We start from the raw sequence: 20607 nt of genomic DNA on the forward strand, positions 1-20607 counted from the left end.
TGTGTTTTGGTTGAATTGAGACTTTTCTCCATGTGTGTGTTGGAGCTCGTTGATGAAGAGAAACAAAACTTCTCCTCTTCTCTGCCAAACTGAGTATTTCAATGAAAACTCCAGAAGTGTGAAGGATCCTTTGAAAGCTCCTTTTCCAGCTGTCTTTAGGAGGAGAGGAGCAGAAACATGCCAACAGGTTTCCTTCTTCATCACACTGATCCAAAGCAGCAGAAACACTTTCAGGCTCCAAACGTCTCCACAAAGACTTTGAACCAAGTTGAACCAATGAACTTTGAAATGAGTCAGTGTGAGCTGAAACATAACAGAAGGCTTCATTCATCACTTCATCTTCTTCAACCATCCATGAAAAGCTGACTGGTGTCCTGAGTGAAACAGTCCCAGAGTGTGGACTCAGAGCTCTTTCAGCCTGTTTCTGAGGAGCTCTGCTTCATGTTGAACAGCAGTTAGGACTCATGTTGGAGAGAAAACCTTCTGACTGTCTTTCTTCCTGCAGGGTGGACCATGGTGGAGAGCAGTGGTTAAAACCTGGTCTGAGGAAGTGTAAGTTTGACTAATGAGGACCAAACAACAAAGTGTCAGGAAGTCCAGAATGAAGAAATCCATCACATGTGTCAGAGGATGACTTTTCTCTCTTTCTCTCCATCAGATTTCTCTCAACTTGAACTGGACACAAACTCAATGAGCAGAAAACTCAAACTGTCCAACAACAACAGGAAGGTGACATATATGGAGGAAGTGCAGCCACATCCTGATCATCCAGACAGATTTGAAGACTGGGCTCGTCAGCTGCTGTGTAGAAATGATCTGAGTGGTCGATGTTACTGGGAGGTCGAGTGGAGCGGGTATGTTCATATATCAGTGAGTTACAGAGGAATCAGGAGGAGAGGAAACCGTAATGAGTTTCTGTTTGGATGGAATGATCAGTCCTGGAGTCTGATCTGCTCTTATCAAGGTTACTATGTCAGGCACAATGGCAGAAAAACATCGTCGTCCTCCTCCTCCTTCTCCTTCTCCTCCTTCTCCTCCTTTTCCTCCTCTGGTAGAGTAGGAGTGTATGTGGACTGTCCTGCTGGCTCTCTGTCCTTCTTCAGAGTCTCCTCTGACTCTCTGATCCACCTCCACACCTTCAACACCACATTCTCTCAACCTCTCAATGCTGGATTTGGACTCTGTTCCTCTGGTTCTTCAGTGAGTCTGTGTCCTCTGTAGGAAGGACGGTCTCTGTCTCTGACAGCAGTCCTGTCAGCACCAATCAGAGATCAGAGAACATCAGTGGAGTTCAGCAGGGTTCACAGACGGAGCCTCCAACACTTTGTAAATATGTGGTCAGTTTAAATTTCAGGATGTTTTCGAACCTCCTCAAGTCTTTGTCAGCAACAATGGAGACGATGAGGACAGGACTCTTCTCACAGTTTTGGTTTGTCTCTGTTTTGGACATTTGAGTGCAAATCATTTGCAAGTAACTAAAATTAAACGCTTCATTTTGTTTGTCATGTGTCAGCTGGCTTCAAGCGTCAATATCAGGTGTTTGTGTGGACACTGCAATGAATGTGACGGAGGAGAAGATATCAGGTTTCACGAGAGTCGTTCAATTAGATAATCCAGGTTCTGACCAGTGCCCAGGTTTCTGGGAGTAACGGAGTAAAAGTGGTCACAGGTTTGGCTTTCGGATCCATGGATCATCTCAGACAGCAGTGTTAGTTTAAGTAGCATCCAAGGCTGCAGTCATAGTGGTGTGTTGAGATAAGCAGTATCACGGATTACATGTAACAGCATTACGTATTTAGAATACAAAATAAGAGTTTAAATTTGGTGTATTCTGAAATTAATTTCCACAAAAAGGATTACTTTTAGGGATTGCTTTGTGGCAGTTGCTCCCAAACGGTGTGCCATGGGATTTTGTGACAACCACAGATTATTTTTGCAAATTCCAGTCCGAGCGGACAGTAAAACAACGAAATTGTGGACGAATACGACAATTTTTTAAGTCTGTCTTCCCAGTTTCCGGCAGAAGCTCCTGATTTGGTTTAGTAGGGCAACAGCTTCTTGCTTTGTGTTGGTTTACAGATCATACCGAGTGTGGAGCTTAAAGCAACACTAAGGAACTTTCAGTTTTCGTTGATTTTGGCGGCGCCAGTGGACAAAAGTGGTAGTGTTTTGCCTGACCGAATACTACAGTTCCCATGAGGACTAGCGCGTGGCGTCGTAAATTGCTGCTCCCGGTGGCATGCTGTCGGACTGAACTCGCCTACATTTGTTTCCAGGGGCTGTGTGAAGGATGGATAGCGACGAGGTAATGAATCTAAATGAATCTAATGGTGGCTAAACAATGTTATATCAAGATGTGACGCATGCCGTAAAGCAGTCCGCACATTTGGAGCTTTTTAGTGTGCAGGGTTCCTACCACCCTCCTCACAGCTGCTTAGTCCAAGTGAAAGCAATACTGACGCCCTCAGCCCGTGACAGAGGGGTCATTCAACTAGTTGTAAGTCGAAGTATCATCACAAAAGATATTAAAATGTTTTATTAAGGTTGAAAAGTTCCTTAGTGTAGGTTTAAAGCTCGTGTCCGGAGTTTCCATTCGTTTCCAATGTATGTATCATTTTTCAACAGAGCTTAAATGTGTCAGTCTGGTTCGATACTACAATATAATATTAGCATAAAGCAATATAAAAATGTATTTATGAACCCCGCCTTCGTCTCATAGACCCCCATGTTATCCGAAAAAGCGCCGGTCAGCTTCAGCCAATAGATTTCGAGCTTCCGCCTTGTCGTGCTGTCAGTCATGGTGTGGAGCAGCCAGAGAGCACGGCTGCTCGCCCAGCAGAGGAGAGTTAGCTACTCAGCAGCCGCTCCGCTTACCTCGGATATATCCATGGTCTGCTGAACATCCACCGTAAACAGATAAACATGGAGGATGCTGTAGGAGTCGGAGGCTCTCATTTTCACAAGACAGATAATAGCGTGCACAATTAAAGGGGCGTGGCTTGGTCTTCTTCTACAGTGTCTGTCTGTACAGAGTTGCAGCTCCACCTAATGGCCTGGCACAGGAACTACATGGTTTTGAGTGGTTTCATGAGGTCCTGTACAAACTTAAGCCCCAAATTATTCATATTCCAGGCAAATTTATGTTCAGTTACTTTTATTGAACTGGAAAGTTTTTTGACCAGAAATGATACAGGGTTCTTCCAAAAATTCATAAGACAATGTACAAGAAACACCATTGTGGAAAAAAAGTGTCATGTCCAGAATTATTCACAGGCTTGTCAATAATTAATAGAAAAGCCTTCATTAGCTATTACAGCTTCCTATGATTATTGAGCAGCTTTTTTCATGTCTCCACTGGTATTTTTGATTGTTCATATTTAAACAATGAGCTCTAACTCCTTTGTTTTCAGCATGTTGTCCATTTAGTCCTCATAGCATGTCCCTCTCAAGAGACACCTGTCTCCAGGGGACACTACCGCTTGGATTTTAGGACGTCCTCTCATTAGAGGCTTTACTCAAAACAATTGCAGAAAAAAGTATTTTAGAATTGAAAAATATATAATTTGAAATATTATTAATATTTACAATATAGCATACATTTCAATGCTGATACAAAATGTTACATTTGAACTTTTTAGTTCAGGACCATGGACAGCGCAGACTCCCTGCATTGACAGTTCTTTGTGCTTCATTTCTGCAGTTTTCTTTGCCTCGTTTTTAATTTTGTGACCTGTCTGGTTTCAACGCTGCAACTGCTGCTTTGATGATGTTATGAATTAATTTTTTAAATAATTTAGTTTTTTTTGTCACATTTTCTTTTTGTATTAATCAATAATATGCAAATTTGCAGATATTTTACATGACATGAGTGATAACTCATGTTATCAAGACTTTTTGCCATGTAGGTGTGTCTTGAGATTCTCACTTGTCCTTTGGTGTGCCTTGGACACAAAACATTTGGCAACCACTGCACCTGACCAATCTGAAGTGAGCTAAAAGTAATCCGAAAGTATTTAGAATGCATTCTGAATCTGTTTTGACAATAACCTGATGTGTCTCCATATTTTCCTTCATTGATTTTTTTTTTTTTTTTTTTACTTTATTTCAATCAGCTCAATTCTGTGCCATATCTTACCTATTGTGTATTGTTTTGGATTTTTATGGAATTGAAACATTTTCTTGATTGTCTGATCTGATTTCTTCTAATGCGGAAAAAAAAATCTTTTGGCCTTTTGGATAAACAACTTTTGCTTCTATTGTATGTTTTGAAGGGTTTTATTTTTGGATGTTTTTGATGCTGTGGAGAAACATTATTATTCGTGGCTGCAGCTGTAACTGGAATTACCTTAATTACAGTCAATAAAACCATATCACTGATTGACAGGTGTGTGTGGCTGTGTGGTTTTCTGAGCATCTGAGGGAGTTACTGTCAGAGTCCTCCCCCCTGACTGGGTCTCCAATCCTGTCCTGTAGTCCTTGTCTTTCTGCCTCACCTCACGTTCCAATTTTTCAATTATCGTGTCTTGTCTCTGCCCTCTGGCCAAGCCGACTCAGTGTCGTCTCTGTCATCTCTCTGGGTTGGTTCGTCTTTCTTTCTTGGCTTCCTGGGTTTCCATGCTCTCGTCGTGTGCCCCCACTCACCCTGCACCCTCCTGTGTCACTGTTCTGGACTTCATGGATCCGGACTTCATGCTGAACCTGTCGAGCTGTCATGTCCTGTGTGAGTCTGCTTTGGGGTTCACCCTCGCTCGAGACACATCTGCCTCATTTTAAGGCTTCAACATGTTTTATTGTTCCAAGCAGAGTTAATTTGACGCCAAGGTTATAATAGTTTCAGATTTTTCATTTTAGTTCAGTTTCAGCTAGTTTTGACTGATTCAAAATTATTGCGTGAAATTGATGCAAGAATTTTTTATTTCATTTTAGTCTCAGTCCCTCATCAAGTCACATGTTAGACTTTGTTTGATTTGGTTTTAATTCAAATTTAGTCCACAGCAATCCGTGCTAGTTTTAGTTTCATTTTAGTCATTCAGTATTTTGACAGTTTTGTCATAGAAACGCAAACATTTTTCAAAATTGCAAGAATCACTGTGCTTGATCTATACTAAGAATGTACCTTATCACTCTGGTATAAGTGTTTGAGGCCTGTTAAAAGAAAGTTAAATGCATAACCACGTTTTCTTCACAACTTGTAGGTCTGTGTCTTTGAAGAAAGTTCAATAATAAGTAGAATAAAGCTCCAATCTTCTTAAGATATTAGAAGAAGTTTGTAACAGTTTTACTTCTTTTGCCAATTTTAAATGAATATTTTCTCAGTGTAACGAACGAACAGGCTGTTTTTTAGAGTAACTTGGCAGTGCACTTTACACTGAACACTTTCTTCTCACTCAAAGCACTTTGAAATGCACACAGCACTTTGGAAGAAAGTTAATTTGCATGTAAAAGAAAAAGGAATTGCACAACGATTGTCATTTTAAAATGATCTATTTATTGAAAGCTGTATGTTGCCTGTGGGACCGGTCACGGTGTGTCACCTGCGGTGATGGCGGCAGACCTGCAGAGACAAACATGACAAATGAAATTGTAGGATGTGTAATGTATGTGACTGTTTTTTAATTGGCTTTTCTTTTAGGTGTTGGTGTGCATGCAGTGAATGTGAGAAGGTGTTGGGTGTGTGAGTGTGGTGAAGTGTGTGATTTTTACTCACCTTCTGCTGTTCTGTACAGGAGTGGTGTCCAGCCAAAAAATTCCCTGGGCAATCAATGAAGGTTCCGGGCTGGACCAAGAGTGGGAACGGGCGGGGGGTGGTTTCATAGATTTTAGGTATAGTTTAGGATTTCATTTATTTATTTGGGTAATTAGTTTTGTTTATTTTTAAGCATGGGTTTTGTTCTCTTTACATTACTATAATAGTTTTGTAGTGGAGGATTTTAACATAGTTTTAGTGAACTTATATTATGTTTTTACACCTCTGGAGTTTTTATGGTCCCATTTAAGCTCAAGATTCAAGATTGCTTATTTATCATATACATGTTCAACACAGGGTCGACAGTGCAATGAAATGCTTAGGATTATAGAACCAATGACTCGCTGAGAGTAAGTACTAATAACATGCAATAATAGTACAGGATAATGCAAGACAAATTAAGCGAACTATATAATAGCATATAGCGCATAAAACAGGTTATTGCACAGGTCATAAATAGCACTGACAATGAGGTAGTTGCTTCCATTATACAGTTGAATAGTGCAACAGTAAACATATAATGCAGGGTGGTTTGGTGCAGTGTTCTGGAGAACCCAGTTTTATTGGGAGTATTGTTGGGAGTTTAGTAGTCTGACAGCTTTGGGGTTGTAGCTGTCATTGAGTCGTTTAGTCCATGCTGGTAAGCTCCTGTATTGTCTACCAGAGGGTAGCAGATGGAAAAGTCCTTGTGCTGGGTGAGTATGGTCCTTGGTGATGCTGTGTGCCTTACGCAGACCACTGCTGTGGTGAATGTCCTGGATGGAGGGGAGACTGCTGTCAGTGATGTCCTCTGCCGCTCGCACCGCCCTGTGTAGTGCGTTTCGGCTCTGAGCAGTGCAGTTCCCATACCGCACTGTGATGCAGCCTGTCAGAAGGCTCTCGATGGTGCACCTGTAGAAGTTTGTCAGGATGCTGATGTTCATACCAGACTTCCTCAACTTCCTCAGGAAATAGAGTCTCTTGCCCCTTTCCCACTGCAACTAGCAGGTCGACCCGTGTCTGCGACCCGCTAACTATCGCCTTTTTAGACGCCTTTCCCACTGCCTGCAGACCCGCGTCTCACCGCCTGCTGGCGAGCCGCGTCGCAGCATTTTCCCACGCTGATGGTGTCCCACGTTGATGACGTCATCTGCGCGACGGAGCACAACGAAAGTAAACAATGCAGCGGAACACAGTCCCTGTACCACAGTCACAGTACCTGTAGAAGAATCTCCTCTTCCCCACGGATCAGGAGAAGCTCCCTGGTCTCGCTGTCTTGCCAATGCTGGGTCATCTTGACAAAGGATATTTCACGCTGTGTCCAGAAATAACTAGCAAGCTAACGTAGGCACGCTGCGTCGACATCATCATGTAAGTTCCCGGATGTGTCCCTCCCACTAAAAACTGACCCGGTAAATTCCCGGGTCGATTGCACGGTCAAACGACCCGGGTCGAAATGTCGGTAAAACCCTTTCCCACTGCCATGAGGAGCCGATTGTGAGCGGGTCGTCTTGTACCCGGAAGGTTGGCGTTTCGATCCCCGCTCCCGCAGGTGTAAAACTGGCATTGTGTTCTTGGGCAAGACTCTTCACCCGCCTTGCCTAAGTGTGAGAGTAGTGTGAGAGTGAATGGTTGGTGGTGGTCAGAGGGGCCGATGGCGCAGACTGGCAGCCTCGCTTCCGTCAGTCTGTCCCAGGGCAGCTGTGGCTACAGCAGTAGCTTACCACCACCCAGTATGGAGAGAATGAATAATGCGATGTAAAGCATCTTTGAGTGTCCAGAAAATGTCATGTCCTCCGCCTCAGCCACCACTTTGGAGCAGCATTGTGCTGTTTCTCCTCCTTCCCCCTCCCTTTCTGTTCCTCAGGTGGGCGTGTCTTGGTGCATGTGAGCAGGAGGCTGGGCCGGTGCAATCAGCTGAGCTTCACCTGTGGCAGAGTGGCCTGATCACCTACACCTGGTCTTTCCCCTATTTAACCTGACGGGTGGTGCCACTCGATGCCGGACTGTCTTTTCACCACAGTTAGTCGCTGTCCAGAGAACATGTTCAGCTCCTGTTTTTGTTGTCTTTTTGCACCTTGTTAACTCCTCTCTCCCCTTCTCCAGTCTGTAGCCGCCTCTGTGCCGCCTGCGCCCCCCTGGGACAACAGCACGGGAGCTCAGCTCACAGCCAGCCTCTCCAGACCGCCTCCGAGACCCACCTTGACCGCCCACCGCTCTGCTCGACACCTTGTGGGGACCTTCCTCCCCTCTGCCGCTCGACTGCGAACTCTGAAGCTCTTCCGTTGGATTACTCCTGTTGGAGTTGAACTGCTACTCAAAAATTTCTGCGAATAAACATCATCCTAACCTGCCAACCTGCTTCTGCTTGCTTTCCTGCACTTGAGCCTCAGATCCACGCCCCATAACAGGAAAGTGCTATATAAAACCAATGCATTATTATTATGTAGATGGGGGGATGCTGGTCTATTCACTGTCTCCTGAAGTCCATAATCATCTCCTTAGTTTTGCTGACGTTCAGGGAGAGGTTATTTTCCTGACACCTGGTGGTCAGAGATTTGACCTCGTATCTGTAGGTGCTCTAGTCGTCGTTAATGATGAGGCCTGGGATGGTGGTGTCGTCAGCAAACTCGAGGATGATGTTGGGCTGTGCCTGGCGGTGCAGTCGAGGGTGAACAGGGAGTACAGGTGTGGACTGGGCTGTCTCAGTCCTGAGGACGAGTGTGGAGGAGAGATGACTGTCGATTCTCAAAGCCTTTGGTCTGTTGGTGAGGAAGTCCCATATCCAGCAGCAGATGGATTGCTCCAGGCCCAGGGAGGTGAGCTTGGTGACCAGTTTGGAGGGGATAACTGTGTTGAATGCCAAGCTGTAGTCAGTGAAGAGCATTCTCATCTCGGTGTTTTTCCTTTCCAGGTGGCTGAGGGAGGTGTGAACTGCCAGAGCAATGGCATTGTCTATAGACCTCTTTGCTCTTTACGCAAACTGCAGGGGGTCCAGGGTGTCAGGAAGGGAGCCACATATGTGTCTTTCAGTGATTTGCTCAAGGTCAAGGTCAAGGTCAAGTTAATTTTTATAGCACATTGAAAATACAGTAAACACTGCCCAAAGTGCTGCACATGTTAACACCATAAAAACAATAGAAAAATACAAAAATTTAAAACAATAACATGCAAAAATGTCCAGCTCAGCTTGTGTTGAAGGCCATTGCAAATAAATGTGTTTTTAGCAATGACTTAAAACACTCGATGGATGAAGCAGAACGAATGTTCAGAGGGAGGTCATTCCAAACATTTGGTCCAGCGACCCTGTCACCTCTGGTTTTCAGTCTCAAACGGGGACAGGTTAAAAGCAGCTGGTCACATGACCGCAGGGCTCTTACAGGACCGTACAAACACAACATTTCTGACAAATATTCAGGGGCCAGACCATTCAAAGATTTAAATACAAGCAATAGAATTTTGAATTGAATTCTAAAAGAGACAGGGAGCCAATGAAGTGACTGCAGCGCAGGAGTAACATGATCAAAACGCCTTCTCCCTGTGAGGAGGCGAGCTGCTGCATTCTGTACCAGCTGAAGGCGACGAATGGGTGAAGCAACAAGACCATAATACAGGGAATGGCAATAATCCAGACGTGCTGTAATGAATGTATGAATTAGTTTTTCCAACTGGTCAGAGGGCAAGTAGGATTTCACTTTGGCGATCAGTCGCAGCTGAAAGAAGCTCGCTTTCACCACAGCACTGATTTGCTTCTCTAGTTTAAAAGAACTATCGATCATGACGCCGAGGTTCTTTACACAAGAACTGTGAGGAACTCCAAGGTCAAAGGCAGGAACAGGTTCACCAAACACAATTACTTCAGTTTTGTTCTCATTTAGGTTCAGAAAATTTAATTTCAACCAATCTTTCACTTCAGACTTCCTTCAGACAATTTTGAAGAGACTGGAATGAGCCACTTTCAGATGGAAGCAGCATGTAGATCTGTATATATCATATCTGCCTGGGGACTACGGATGTAAATTAGCCTTGTGGCTATTATCCGGCATATTTACGCCTGTTTTGTTTTGGCAATGCAGATGTTTATTAATGTGCTCTGTCCCTGTCAAATAAATAAATAAATAAATAAAAATAAATAAATGTAGGGCTATATCGGGCAAAACAATGAAATGAAATTTGATGTTTTCTAAAAATTGAGCCAAGTGGCAACAAATATAAAGAAAACAAAATCGGACCTAGTATGGAGCCCTGGGGAACTCCCCACGTAAGCCCAGCTTTGGCAGATGAAAAAGGGCCGACGTTCACAGAAAACTGTCTCCCAGTAAGACATGACCTGAACCATTCTGAAGCAGTGCCTTTTGTTCCAACACATGATTCCAGTTGCGATAATAAAATCTCGTGGTCCACAGTATCAAAGGCTGCAGTGAGATCTAAAAGCACCAGGACAGCTGACTGACCAGAGTCCGTTGTTAATGCAGGAAGAAGCCTGGCAGAAAAATTACTGTTTCAACCAAAGGGGATGAGTTATTAACAGATAAAAACCCAAATTCCATGTTTCTTTAAGGTACTGACGAATTGGAAGTCATAGAAAGTGTTAATTCTAATAACAAAATATCAACAGACGGTGATTGTATTGACGTAGTGATTGTAGTTTTAAAATGTTATTATGGGGTTTTCCAAGCCGAAAGCCTGCATTTTTTATTTATTTTTTTTATTTTATAATTTCAAACAGCACAATTCAAATATACAGCCAAAGTTGTACAATAATAATGTCACACCATTTCAACAGACCTGTTTTTTTTTTATCTCCCACAATTCTCCAAAAGCCTCAAGAAAATCTTGAATAGCATCTATCCCTTCATTTTCTACCACTTGTCCTTTTCAGGGTCGCGGGTGGCTGGAGCCAGTCCCAGCTGCAGCGGGCAAGGGCGGGGTACACCCTGGACAGGTTGCCAGTCTGTCGCAGGGCTAACACAGATAAACATACAACCATTCACACAGAGGGGACATTTAGGGTGACCAATTAACTAAATTGCCCCGAGGTGTGATTGGATCTTGAATAGCAGATTAGATAAACTCAGAGACAAATGCAACTTACTCTCAGATAGTAAATATGGATTTGGAGCAAACAGGTCAACATCACTACCTCCAACTGAACTTATTGAGGAAAACACAAATTCTGTAGATAATCAAAATAACTCACGACTGGGGGTTTCATTGATTTGAAAAAAAAAAAACAGTTTATACTATAAATCATTACATATTAATCAATAAACTGGAGAAATTTGAAATCAGAGAAGTTGTATTGAGCTGGTTAAGAAGCTATTTTGTGGAGACAGGGTTGCAGTGTTGGGACCCAAACTGTTTATTCTGTGCATCAAGAACATCTGTACAGTTTCTTATATGGTGAAATTTACTTTATTTGCCAGTGACACGAGTATTTTAGGAACTGATGAGGATGTTCAGCAACTTTTTGAATTAATCTCCTCAGAGTTGCAAAAATTTAATTGTGGTTTGATCAAAATAAGTTATCATTAAATCAATGTACAACAAAAATGATGATTTTTGGAAAACGTAGAATAGATAATCAGGTGTAGTTGTAGAAGGGTAAATCAAAATAATGCGATTCACCCCAAGAGTTTTGATTGATGACAAAATTTGCTGGAAACCTCACATAAATCTTATTCAAAACGACATATCCAGAAGTGTCTCAGTCCTGGCCAAAGCGAGGTACTTACTAGACCACAAATCTCTCTATATTCTGGACTAGGGCTCTGCAACCTGCGGCTCTTCAGCCCCTCTGTAGCTCCACGAAGCTTTCACATAAAATGTTCACTATTCTGAACTGTAGTTAAAACGTCATGAATGCATCATGAGATATAGTTTTTGTTTGTGCATCAAAACCAAGTATGAAACTTCATGAGCTGCATTCACCTCATTTTAATGGTTAAATGTTCTTTATGGCTCCTGTTGAGGACAGAGTTTTCCTCCCTCTGGTGCCGGGCCGGGCTCCCCTCCGATTGCTCCCTGAACCTTATAGATTCTTTTCTTGGATCCAAATAGAGTGCAGAAATAAAGAGTCCCAAAGCAGATTTCCAACGCTGATTACAATTTATTTGTGCGAAGCCTCTCGACAGAATTCTGGTCCTCTGTGTTCCTAGTCTGTCCTCGAGCAGCCGTCACTGACAGAGTCAGAGTAAAAATGCGAAGTCTAATCTAATGCGTGTGTATTCTACTGGCTCACACATCACTGCAGCTGGTTTGGTCTGGTTGGTCCTCTGCTTCTTGCGCACTGATGTGGATATGGTGTTCTAACACAGCTGCTCCGTGCCTGATAAGGAGTTATCTTCCTGCACAGAGACACTCAGAAGTCTTGCATAAACATTTGTACATCTGATTAGACGAGCAAGGTCATGTGAGTTCACAAGCTGATTACAGCTTATCAAAAGCTACACAAGCAGTTGTACAAGCAAGGCTATATGCATTCATATTATTGTACTTTTCCACTAGAGTATTACACTCGAATAAATTGTAAGTATTCCCACAAATCAGCCTGTTGGCCTAAAACAGATTTTAGGCCAACAAAATTAACATTCCTGCCAAACATACATTTCTGCATGGTCTGCAATCATGTCTCTAAATATATGAATAAATAAATAAATAAATAAATAAATAAATAAATAAATAAATAAATAAATAAATAAATAAATAAATAAATAAATAAATAAATAAAGCCATGTTCAGACATGCAACAGTTTAAAATAAAATAGTGTGATAAGTGTTGATACTCAATCTCCTTGGTGGATCACTCAACAAAACTCGGTGGACCGCTCGGTTAGCGGCCCGGAGAGCAGCTTTCATGGAGCGATGAAACCTCTCACAGAGGCCGTTGGCCTGGAGGTGGTACGCGGTGGTACGATGGAGCTTGACTCCTAAACTCTCTGCCACGGCATTCCAGAGGTCGGACCTGAACTGTGAACCCCCAGAACTGTGAGTCCCCAGGGCTCCCTTGAAAAAGAGGTTTTTAATCTCAACGGGACTTTCCTGGCTAAATAAAGGTTAAATAAATTTAAAAAAATAAGATAACCGCGGTCAGAGGAAAGGTCGGCTGGAGTGCCAGAGTGGGCCACGTGGGGGGGACGGCCTCGGGCCAGCGTATCACTGTGTCCACCATGGTGAGGAGGTGCGTGAAACCGTGCGACTGGAGCAGGGGACCCACCCAGTCCACGTTAACACGATTAAAACGTCTTTCAGGAACAGAGAAACGCTCCAGGGGAGTCTTTGTGTTTCGGTGCACTTTAGCACACTGGCAGGCTACGTTTGGTTTTGCTCACTCCTGTTTCACAGTCCTGCCAGCTGTGACACTTAGTTCGATGAGGATAAGCTGAAGTTGTGGATGATGTGAATTGTGTAATTGCGTGAAAGAGGGAAATACTGGTCACAATCATAGAGGAGCCATCGTGATTTTCTAGTCATTAGTCATGTGGTGAATGATAAATGGACGACACTTACGCTGCTTGAGCAGAGCCCAAAGCGCTTCACACCGAAAATCACATTCACCCATTCACACACACACATTCACACACTGATCAATTAAACAACATAGCAGAAAAGGATAATATAATGATATTCAATGAACAACCAAAGGGTTTAAAAAAATGCACGTACAAGTCCAAGAAATGGAGAATTTCTGAAATACAGAGCGAAGGAGGCAGACAATAAATTTAAGAAATATCAAAAATAGGTGAACTAACATTAATATAATGAGACCATGTAAGAATGACTCTTATGATAACATACTTGAAAATAATAAAAATAATTTTCCTTTTAACAACCTTTTCTTGTCTTTTGTTTAACTCCTAAATTAAATTTATTTGAAACAGCTCAAAGATGTTTGTTGTCCACCCTGTTATAGCAGTTATTTTTTTCATATTAGACACTTCTTTGTGTTCTGTTAATTGAGGCTGACATGCCAGCCTGAGAGAAGCACATATTCTGGGTCACCTGACATCAAATGTTACTGAAATTTTTCTCCTTTTCTACTGGAATGCTTCTACATTTCCACATACACACTGAAAATTAAAATTTCAGGCTCTGCCTCTCCTCATGTAGAGTAAACAACAAGAACACGTGATTTCTGAGAAACGGCCCCTCCTCCTCTGAGTACCTCAGATCTGAAAACTTTGTTTTGGTCAGATCTGAGAGAAGGACGGAGAGGAACACAGAGCAGCTTCTTCTCTCCTCAAGTTAGATGTGAAGAGAGTTCAGGTGAGAATCTGTCAGCTCTTTTAAACCAATTTTGAACTCTGTTCTTTGCTTTTTTTTTTGTTGTTGCTTTGACCGAATTCTTTTGAAGCAAATTAAGTATTCATACTTTCACTTTCAGTTTCTGTTGGGAGAGGGGGATGGGGGGGGGGGGGGGGGGGGGGGTGTTGTCGTTGCTTCCAAAGCATATTGTGGAATATGTTTCAAGATGAAGTGATCATAAATCACTGGGTTTTCAACTTCTGTTCGTGTTTATTACATCATATTTGGAGGACTCACAGACACATATAGAACAAAATGAACTCATAAACAGTTCAGGCTGATTGAGGTTTTTATTGAGAGAATTGGTTTAAAGATTTATATTGCAATTGATAGTTATTGATATTGTTGTTGCATGATTATGATCATCATTATTATATTGTGTTGTTTTATATATATATATATATATATATATATATATATATATATATATATATATATATATAAAATCGCCTTTATAATTAATCTTGCTATTATAATTTAAATATTGCTATTATAATCAATATTGCCATTGTCATATTAATTATATTATATTATATTATATTATATTATATTATATTATATTATATTTAGGGCTGTCAAATGATTACACATTTTTATGAGATTAATCACAACTTAAAAATTAATTCATCATGATTAATCACAAATAATCACAGTTTCCAACTATGTCTGAAATATACCCTTTTTTTACTGTATTGCTTTAACAAAAAAATGACAGGACATGATTGTACAAATTGAACACATGGTGTGTTTATTTAAGGCTCAAAATAAAATAGATATATTCAAAAACTAAAACATGCACACCATCACAATGTGTGTGTGTGTGTGCAGCGCTCCCTCTGCAGTCCCTCTGAACTCGGCTTTTGGCAGGAGTTACTTTTTCAGTTCTGTAACAAATGTAGTCTCACAACAAAAGTAAAACAAATAAATACCACACTTTTTTCTTCCGCAATTAGACAGGCCCATCTTCGCCAGTGTTTCTTTTAGTGTGGAAAACTGAAATCTGCTTGAACATTTTTTTAATCAAACAAGTAGAACATTTTCTTTCACTTTTCTTTTTTCCAATTGCTGAGGCAAACTAACCTCACATTTTCTGAAAGCAAAGCTGACTTTTTCTTTAGCACATCACCTCTCAAGTCATCCACTCTCTTTCAGATTCTTTTCGCCAGTTGCTCAGGCAAACTAATTTGTTCACATTTTCTGAACGTAAAGCCGACCTCTTCTTGTTCACAATGTGACCTGCAACTGAGAAGAGTCTTTCGCTGGGAACTGTGGAAGCTGGAGTGGATAGATACTTGCGAGCAAGTGGGGCCAGCTTGTCATGGGTACCCGAATGAGACGCCCGCCACTTCAAGGGGCAGTCCTCCAATCCCATGGTAGGCTCTGCTCTGCATCTGGGTATGTCTCTGTCCGGTTGTACCTCTTCAGATGATGATTCTGAATCTGAGCCCACCTGCAGAAGGTTGAATTTCTTTTTGGGTGGCCCATCATCAGATGTTTGTGGAGACCTTTTGGGTGATTCTTCACGCAGCATCCGCCCCAGTGTGGTCCACACCTCCTCTCTGTCGGTCTTGGGCAGGCTCTTCAAGTCTTTGAAACGTGGATCAAGCGCTGTCGCAATCTTGAGCCAGGCATTGTTGATGTTTTCTTGGCGTGAGCCTCAGTCTTCCTTGAACTTGTTCTTGAATCGCACCACATATGCAGGGTCCTCATCAGAGACTTCCATCTTTCGGTGCAAGTGGCAGAGAGCAGGTCGTACAATAGAGCAGGAGACATCGGCCTCCCCACCCAGGAGCTCAGTCACATACCTGTAAAGGAATAACACAGGGAAAGAGAGAGAGACAGGCGGAGAGAGAGAATTATAGAGAGGAAGACACACACACACACACACACACACACACACACACACACACACACACACACACACACACACACACACAAACACACACACACACACACACACAGCAAGGGAGAGAGAGGAGGAGTGAGAGAGAGAGATATTATTAGAACAGGAGTAAGCAATCCACTTCTAAAGGTAGATTAACGTTTTACTTAATTCTGTTTATTTTAGCCTACAATCAACAGACAATAATATAATGGCTGGTTTACCTGCAGGGCTCTCGGAGTAACTCCAGCCTCTGGAGTTTATCCCATTTTGCTGGTGTTGGCAACACAAGCTCATGCTCCTGCTGATCCAGGGTCAGTGTGACAGCCGCTTTATTCCTTGACAAACGCTTCACCATTTCCAGCGTTGAGTTCCACCGTGTTGGAACGTCCCAGATCGGCGGCTCTTCCTTCTGTCCCAGTGTCACTTGCTGTGCTTTCACCTCTGCTGCATTTGCTGGGCTGTGTTTGAAATGACCCACGATTTTGCGTGCCTTGGCTAACACATTTACAAAGCCGCTGTCAGCGAGGCTCACCGTGACACTTCTCTGCAACATATGAGCAACACAGGCCACGTGCTCAAAGTGTGTCAGCCGAATGGCAGCTGTCATGTTGCGTGCACTGTCAGTCCCGATGGTTGTAGTTTTCCATTCAATATCCCACTCACGTGCAACAGTTAGGAACTGCTCTTTACATGCCTCTGCAAAGTGGCGCTCTTCTGTTTTCACTGTGGTGAGAGCAAAGGATTTCATTTCCCATGCGTCAGTGATGTGATGTGCAGTTACCATTACAGAGGTAGTTGTTGTTACTCACTGACGTCCAGTGGTCTCCTGTCATGGCGACACATTTGGCTTGAGCCAAAACCTCTTTCCTTTTCTCCTTCTCAGTGCTATAGAGCTCGTGGATTTCTGTCATGACCGTGGCTCTTGACGGCGGCTTGTAGGACGTGTCCTGGGACGCCACTTTCAGAAACCCTCGTCCTCGACTATGCAAATGGGTCGACAGTCTTTTGCAATCCATTTGGCAATGGTGTTAGTCAGTTGATCTGAGGTAGCCTTACTTCCTGCCCTGCATTCATGCAGTGTGCTCTGGCACAATCCACTTGTTGAACTGGAAGCTCCAACAAACGCATGCTTAGCGTTAGCATGGTACTTCAAGCTTGAACAGCTTCGGTGGAACTGAAACTCCTTCTTGCGTATCGTGCAAACCACTTTTTGTTTGTTGACTGTTCCATCTTTGTTCTTTTTGGAATCAAAACCATCCGTGGGGCCAGCCGGCTTATCTCCCTCCATCTTGCCTTCTTCTGTTTTTATTGCCTCCAGTCAGAGGTGAGGCTTCTTCTTTGATGTTTAAAGGGGCACAGCGCAGTTTTAAATATTAAATTTTCAATTATTCACATCCACACACGTTTTCACCTTTGCCTGATGGGCAGCAAGAGCTATTTTTGCAAGGTTGCAGTCGCTCCTATTTTCCTGTGCAGCGCACTGAAGGAACAGCAATATGAGTGATTCGGGTACGAATCGCTCTGAGCATGACGTAATGCGCGCTCCCGCTGGCCTGGTAATCCTTAAGTTTCGATTTGTCCGCCATTACTCCGCCAGACGCTTAGCAGCAACAACTGAGCAGGACTGAGGATGGAGCTTCCAGAAAGTAAGAAAAGACCAGCTTCTAGCACTGCCACAACTCCAGCACAGACCCCACCAGGCAGAAGAAACTTACATTTTACTCAAGCGCTGCTAAAAGAGTGAGGAAGGAGTTCCCGTCTTCTGTTCACGTACACGGGCACAAGCCACAGACACGAGCTTTTCACTAAGCTGCAGTTACGCCTAAGGCCTGCAGGGGTTGGTGTTTCGCATAAAACGAGCAAACTGCGCTGTGCTCCTTTAATGCAGCTTACATCCCATGCGGGTGCACTACCGCCATCCGCTGGTAGAGGTGAGGCTTGTCATGATGTGCATGTGTTAGACTGCATTCAAAATTTTATTGCAATTGATTACATAAATTAATTAACGCCCTTAACACGTTATTTTTGACAGCCCTAATTACCTCCGCCAGGAGGTAATGTAATCATGTGGATTTGTGGATTTGTTGGTTGGTTGGTTGGTTAGCAAGACCCTGGAAAAAGTAATGGACGGATTGCAATGAAACTTTGTGGAAAGGTGGGTCTTGGTCTAACTTAGAATTGATGACATTTTGGTGAAGATCCAAATCACTGTCTGGATCTGGGATTTTTTTTTAAGGATTCTTTATCATTGAGAGATAGGGAGTCTTTCACATAGTTGGACAGGCCCGCCGACAGGGGGAGACAAACGCCTGGTTCACACAGGACGCGCCGCTTCAGACGCGGAAGTGGAAGCGCTGCGCACCGACTGTCAGATCGGCGCCTCTGTTAACCTATCTCACGGAGGTGCGGGGGACCGCCGCATGGACCGCGGCCGCTCCGCTCCTCTCTATTTTCTCCGCGAGCTGTGCGCTGTGCACCGCCAGTTCTGAAGCTGGACAGAGCAGATCGCACCACACAGGAAGTCGGGAACGGAAAATACGACAGAATCTGGTCCATTTTCAAATTAAAAACAAGTAAAATAACATAAATTGTTGCTTTTCGGTTTTCCTTTTCACATAAACACACACACAGACACACACAGACACACACACACACACACACACACACACACACACACACACACACACACACACACACACACACACACACAGGGAGACAGGGAGAGAGGGCGACAGACAGAGGCACCGCACGCCGCAGCGCTCTGCTCTGATCACACAATGTGGTTTCATGATATATGGTGTTCTATGCTTTTTGGTCACTGATTTGAGCTGTGGCGGAGGTATGCGCTCTTTGAGTGCCATTCTAGTTATATTATATTGTATGATATGATATTATATTATATTTTGATTGATATTGAATTGATATTGATTTTCAACATAATAAATACCATAAACAGGACAGCCTCAGACAAAACTTCTGTCTCATTTAAAATATCTCCATATCTACAAACCCTGACATTATTTGACTTTGGCAAGTGTTGTTGCTCGTTTATTGCACGTGTTGTTCTGGCCATGGCGTCCAGCATCAGTGTCTCTCATCCACAATGTTGAGCATCATCTTCCCTTTGGCCAAGTTTAGCATCCACTGAAGTCAGCTACCCAGCTGCAAAATAATAATAATAAAAAAACCTTAAATAGAGCAACAAAAAAAAAACATCTCAAAGCTCAAAATGGCTCAGAATGACTAATGGCATGATTTGATGTGAGATTTTGGATCAGTAAACAGGGCCGGCTCTAGGCACAGGCGAACTTGGCTGCTGCCCAGGGCACCGTGGCCGTACAAAGGGCGCCCCAATGCTCCGTGTGAGCACCGCTCTGATGGTACGTGTGTGAGCACCGCACTGTCTGGCATCGCTTGGCATCGCTCCCCCCCCCACCCCACTTCCCCGGGCTGAATTCAGAGAAGAAACACAGGACGTCAACCTCTATGTAATATCCGTGTGTGTGTGTGTGTGTGTGTGTGTGTGTGTGTGTGTGCGTGTGTGTAGGTGTGTGTTCTACCATGGATCAGTGTGAGAACAGAGAGGAGGGAGTCCCTCCCTCTCAAAGGGCTCGCTATGGGGAACATGAGAACCAGACCAAAGCTCAGAGGTGAGACCTCCATCTTTAACTGTCCTCCACTCTTCTTCACATCAATTTACTGAGAGAGAGAGAGAGAGAGAGAGAGAGAGAGAGAGAGAGAGAGAGAGAGAGAGAGGGAGAGAGAGATGCCTTTGTGTCTTTGTTTCAGTTCACATAATGAAGTTGAACCCAGTTATGTGTCCCCGAAGAGTGACTGCTCCAAGGACGACGTAATGAATTTCAGAACACAGTGAGTTTTATTTCCTGTTGTCTTCTGCATTTCATGTCTTTAATCAGAAAATGATTCAGACACATGTCATTGAAACCAAATTTCTATTTGCTCAATAGTTGTCACTCAGAGAATCATCAGGGTCTGAAACTCTCAATTCTTCCCTTTATCCTCCAATCTTCTTCCCATTTCTCCACTCAGTCTGTTCCTGATGTTGTGTTTGTTTTCAACTCTGACTCTGAGTTTCCATTCAGCCGTGTGTCCCTGAAGAGTGACTGGTCCAGAGTGCAACCCATTTCATTTCAACCTGGAGCAGGAAGTGCTGATGAGGGGTGAGAATCAGTGTTTGTGTTAGGATTCATCATCATAACAGCAGCTTGAACAAAGTCAACATGTTTCTGCAGCGTCAGCCAGCAGAGCTCCCAGGTTCTCCGTGGAGGCTCCGCCCCTCAGCATCAAACACATCTGGACTCCATCTTTATGGTGAGAACAAGTCTCCATTCAACACTTTACTGTCACATCAGAGAGACAGAAGAAGTTGTTGTGACTTCCAGCTGAAACATGAAGCAGACTCTCAGCTTCTTAGATCCATTCAGGTCCAGAGTGAAACAGTCCAACCTTCATCCAGCTTCCAGCCTTCACTGATGCTGAAGCTGTTTCTGCTGGAGATCCACATGAAGTCTGACTCTGCTTCACATGTTGTCCATCCTGGATTTACACTCACATCTCCATCTGTCTAACTCCAGATGTTTCTCTGTTCCAGCTGCTGGAGGACAACATGGTGACTTTCATGAAGGAGGAGCTGAAGAAGATGAAGAAGCTCCTGAGTCCAGATTACCCAGCA

The 20607-nt window shown here is 43.2% G+C and overlaps 1 long non-coding RNA gene across 1 annotated transcript; it reads left to right on the forward strand.

Annotated features, from left to right (window-relative positions):
- The first annotated feature begins 13951 nt into the window (after positions 1–13951).
- Positions 13952–20217, forward strand: LOC115401627 (uncharacterized). The gene is made up of 5 exons (XR_003932970.1): positions 13952–13990; positions 19462–19564; positions 19704–19784; positions 20018–20095; positions 20168–20217. It is a non-coding gene; the product is annotated as an uncharacterized LOC115401627 (long non-coding RNA).
- Positions 20218–20607: the final 390 nt, after the last annotated feature.

The sequence above is a fragment of the Salarias fasciatus genome, chromosome 15, assembly GCF_902148845.1.
Source record: "Salarias fasciatus chromosome 15, fSalaFa1.1, whole genome shotgun sequence".
Taxonomy (NCBI): domain Eukaryota; kingdom Metazoa; phylum Chordata; class Actinopteri; order Blenniiformes; family Blenniidae; genus Salarias; species Salarias fasciatus.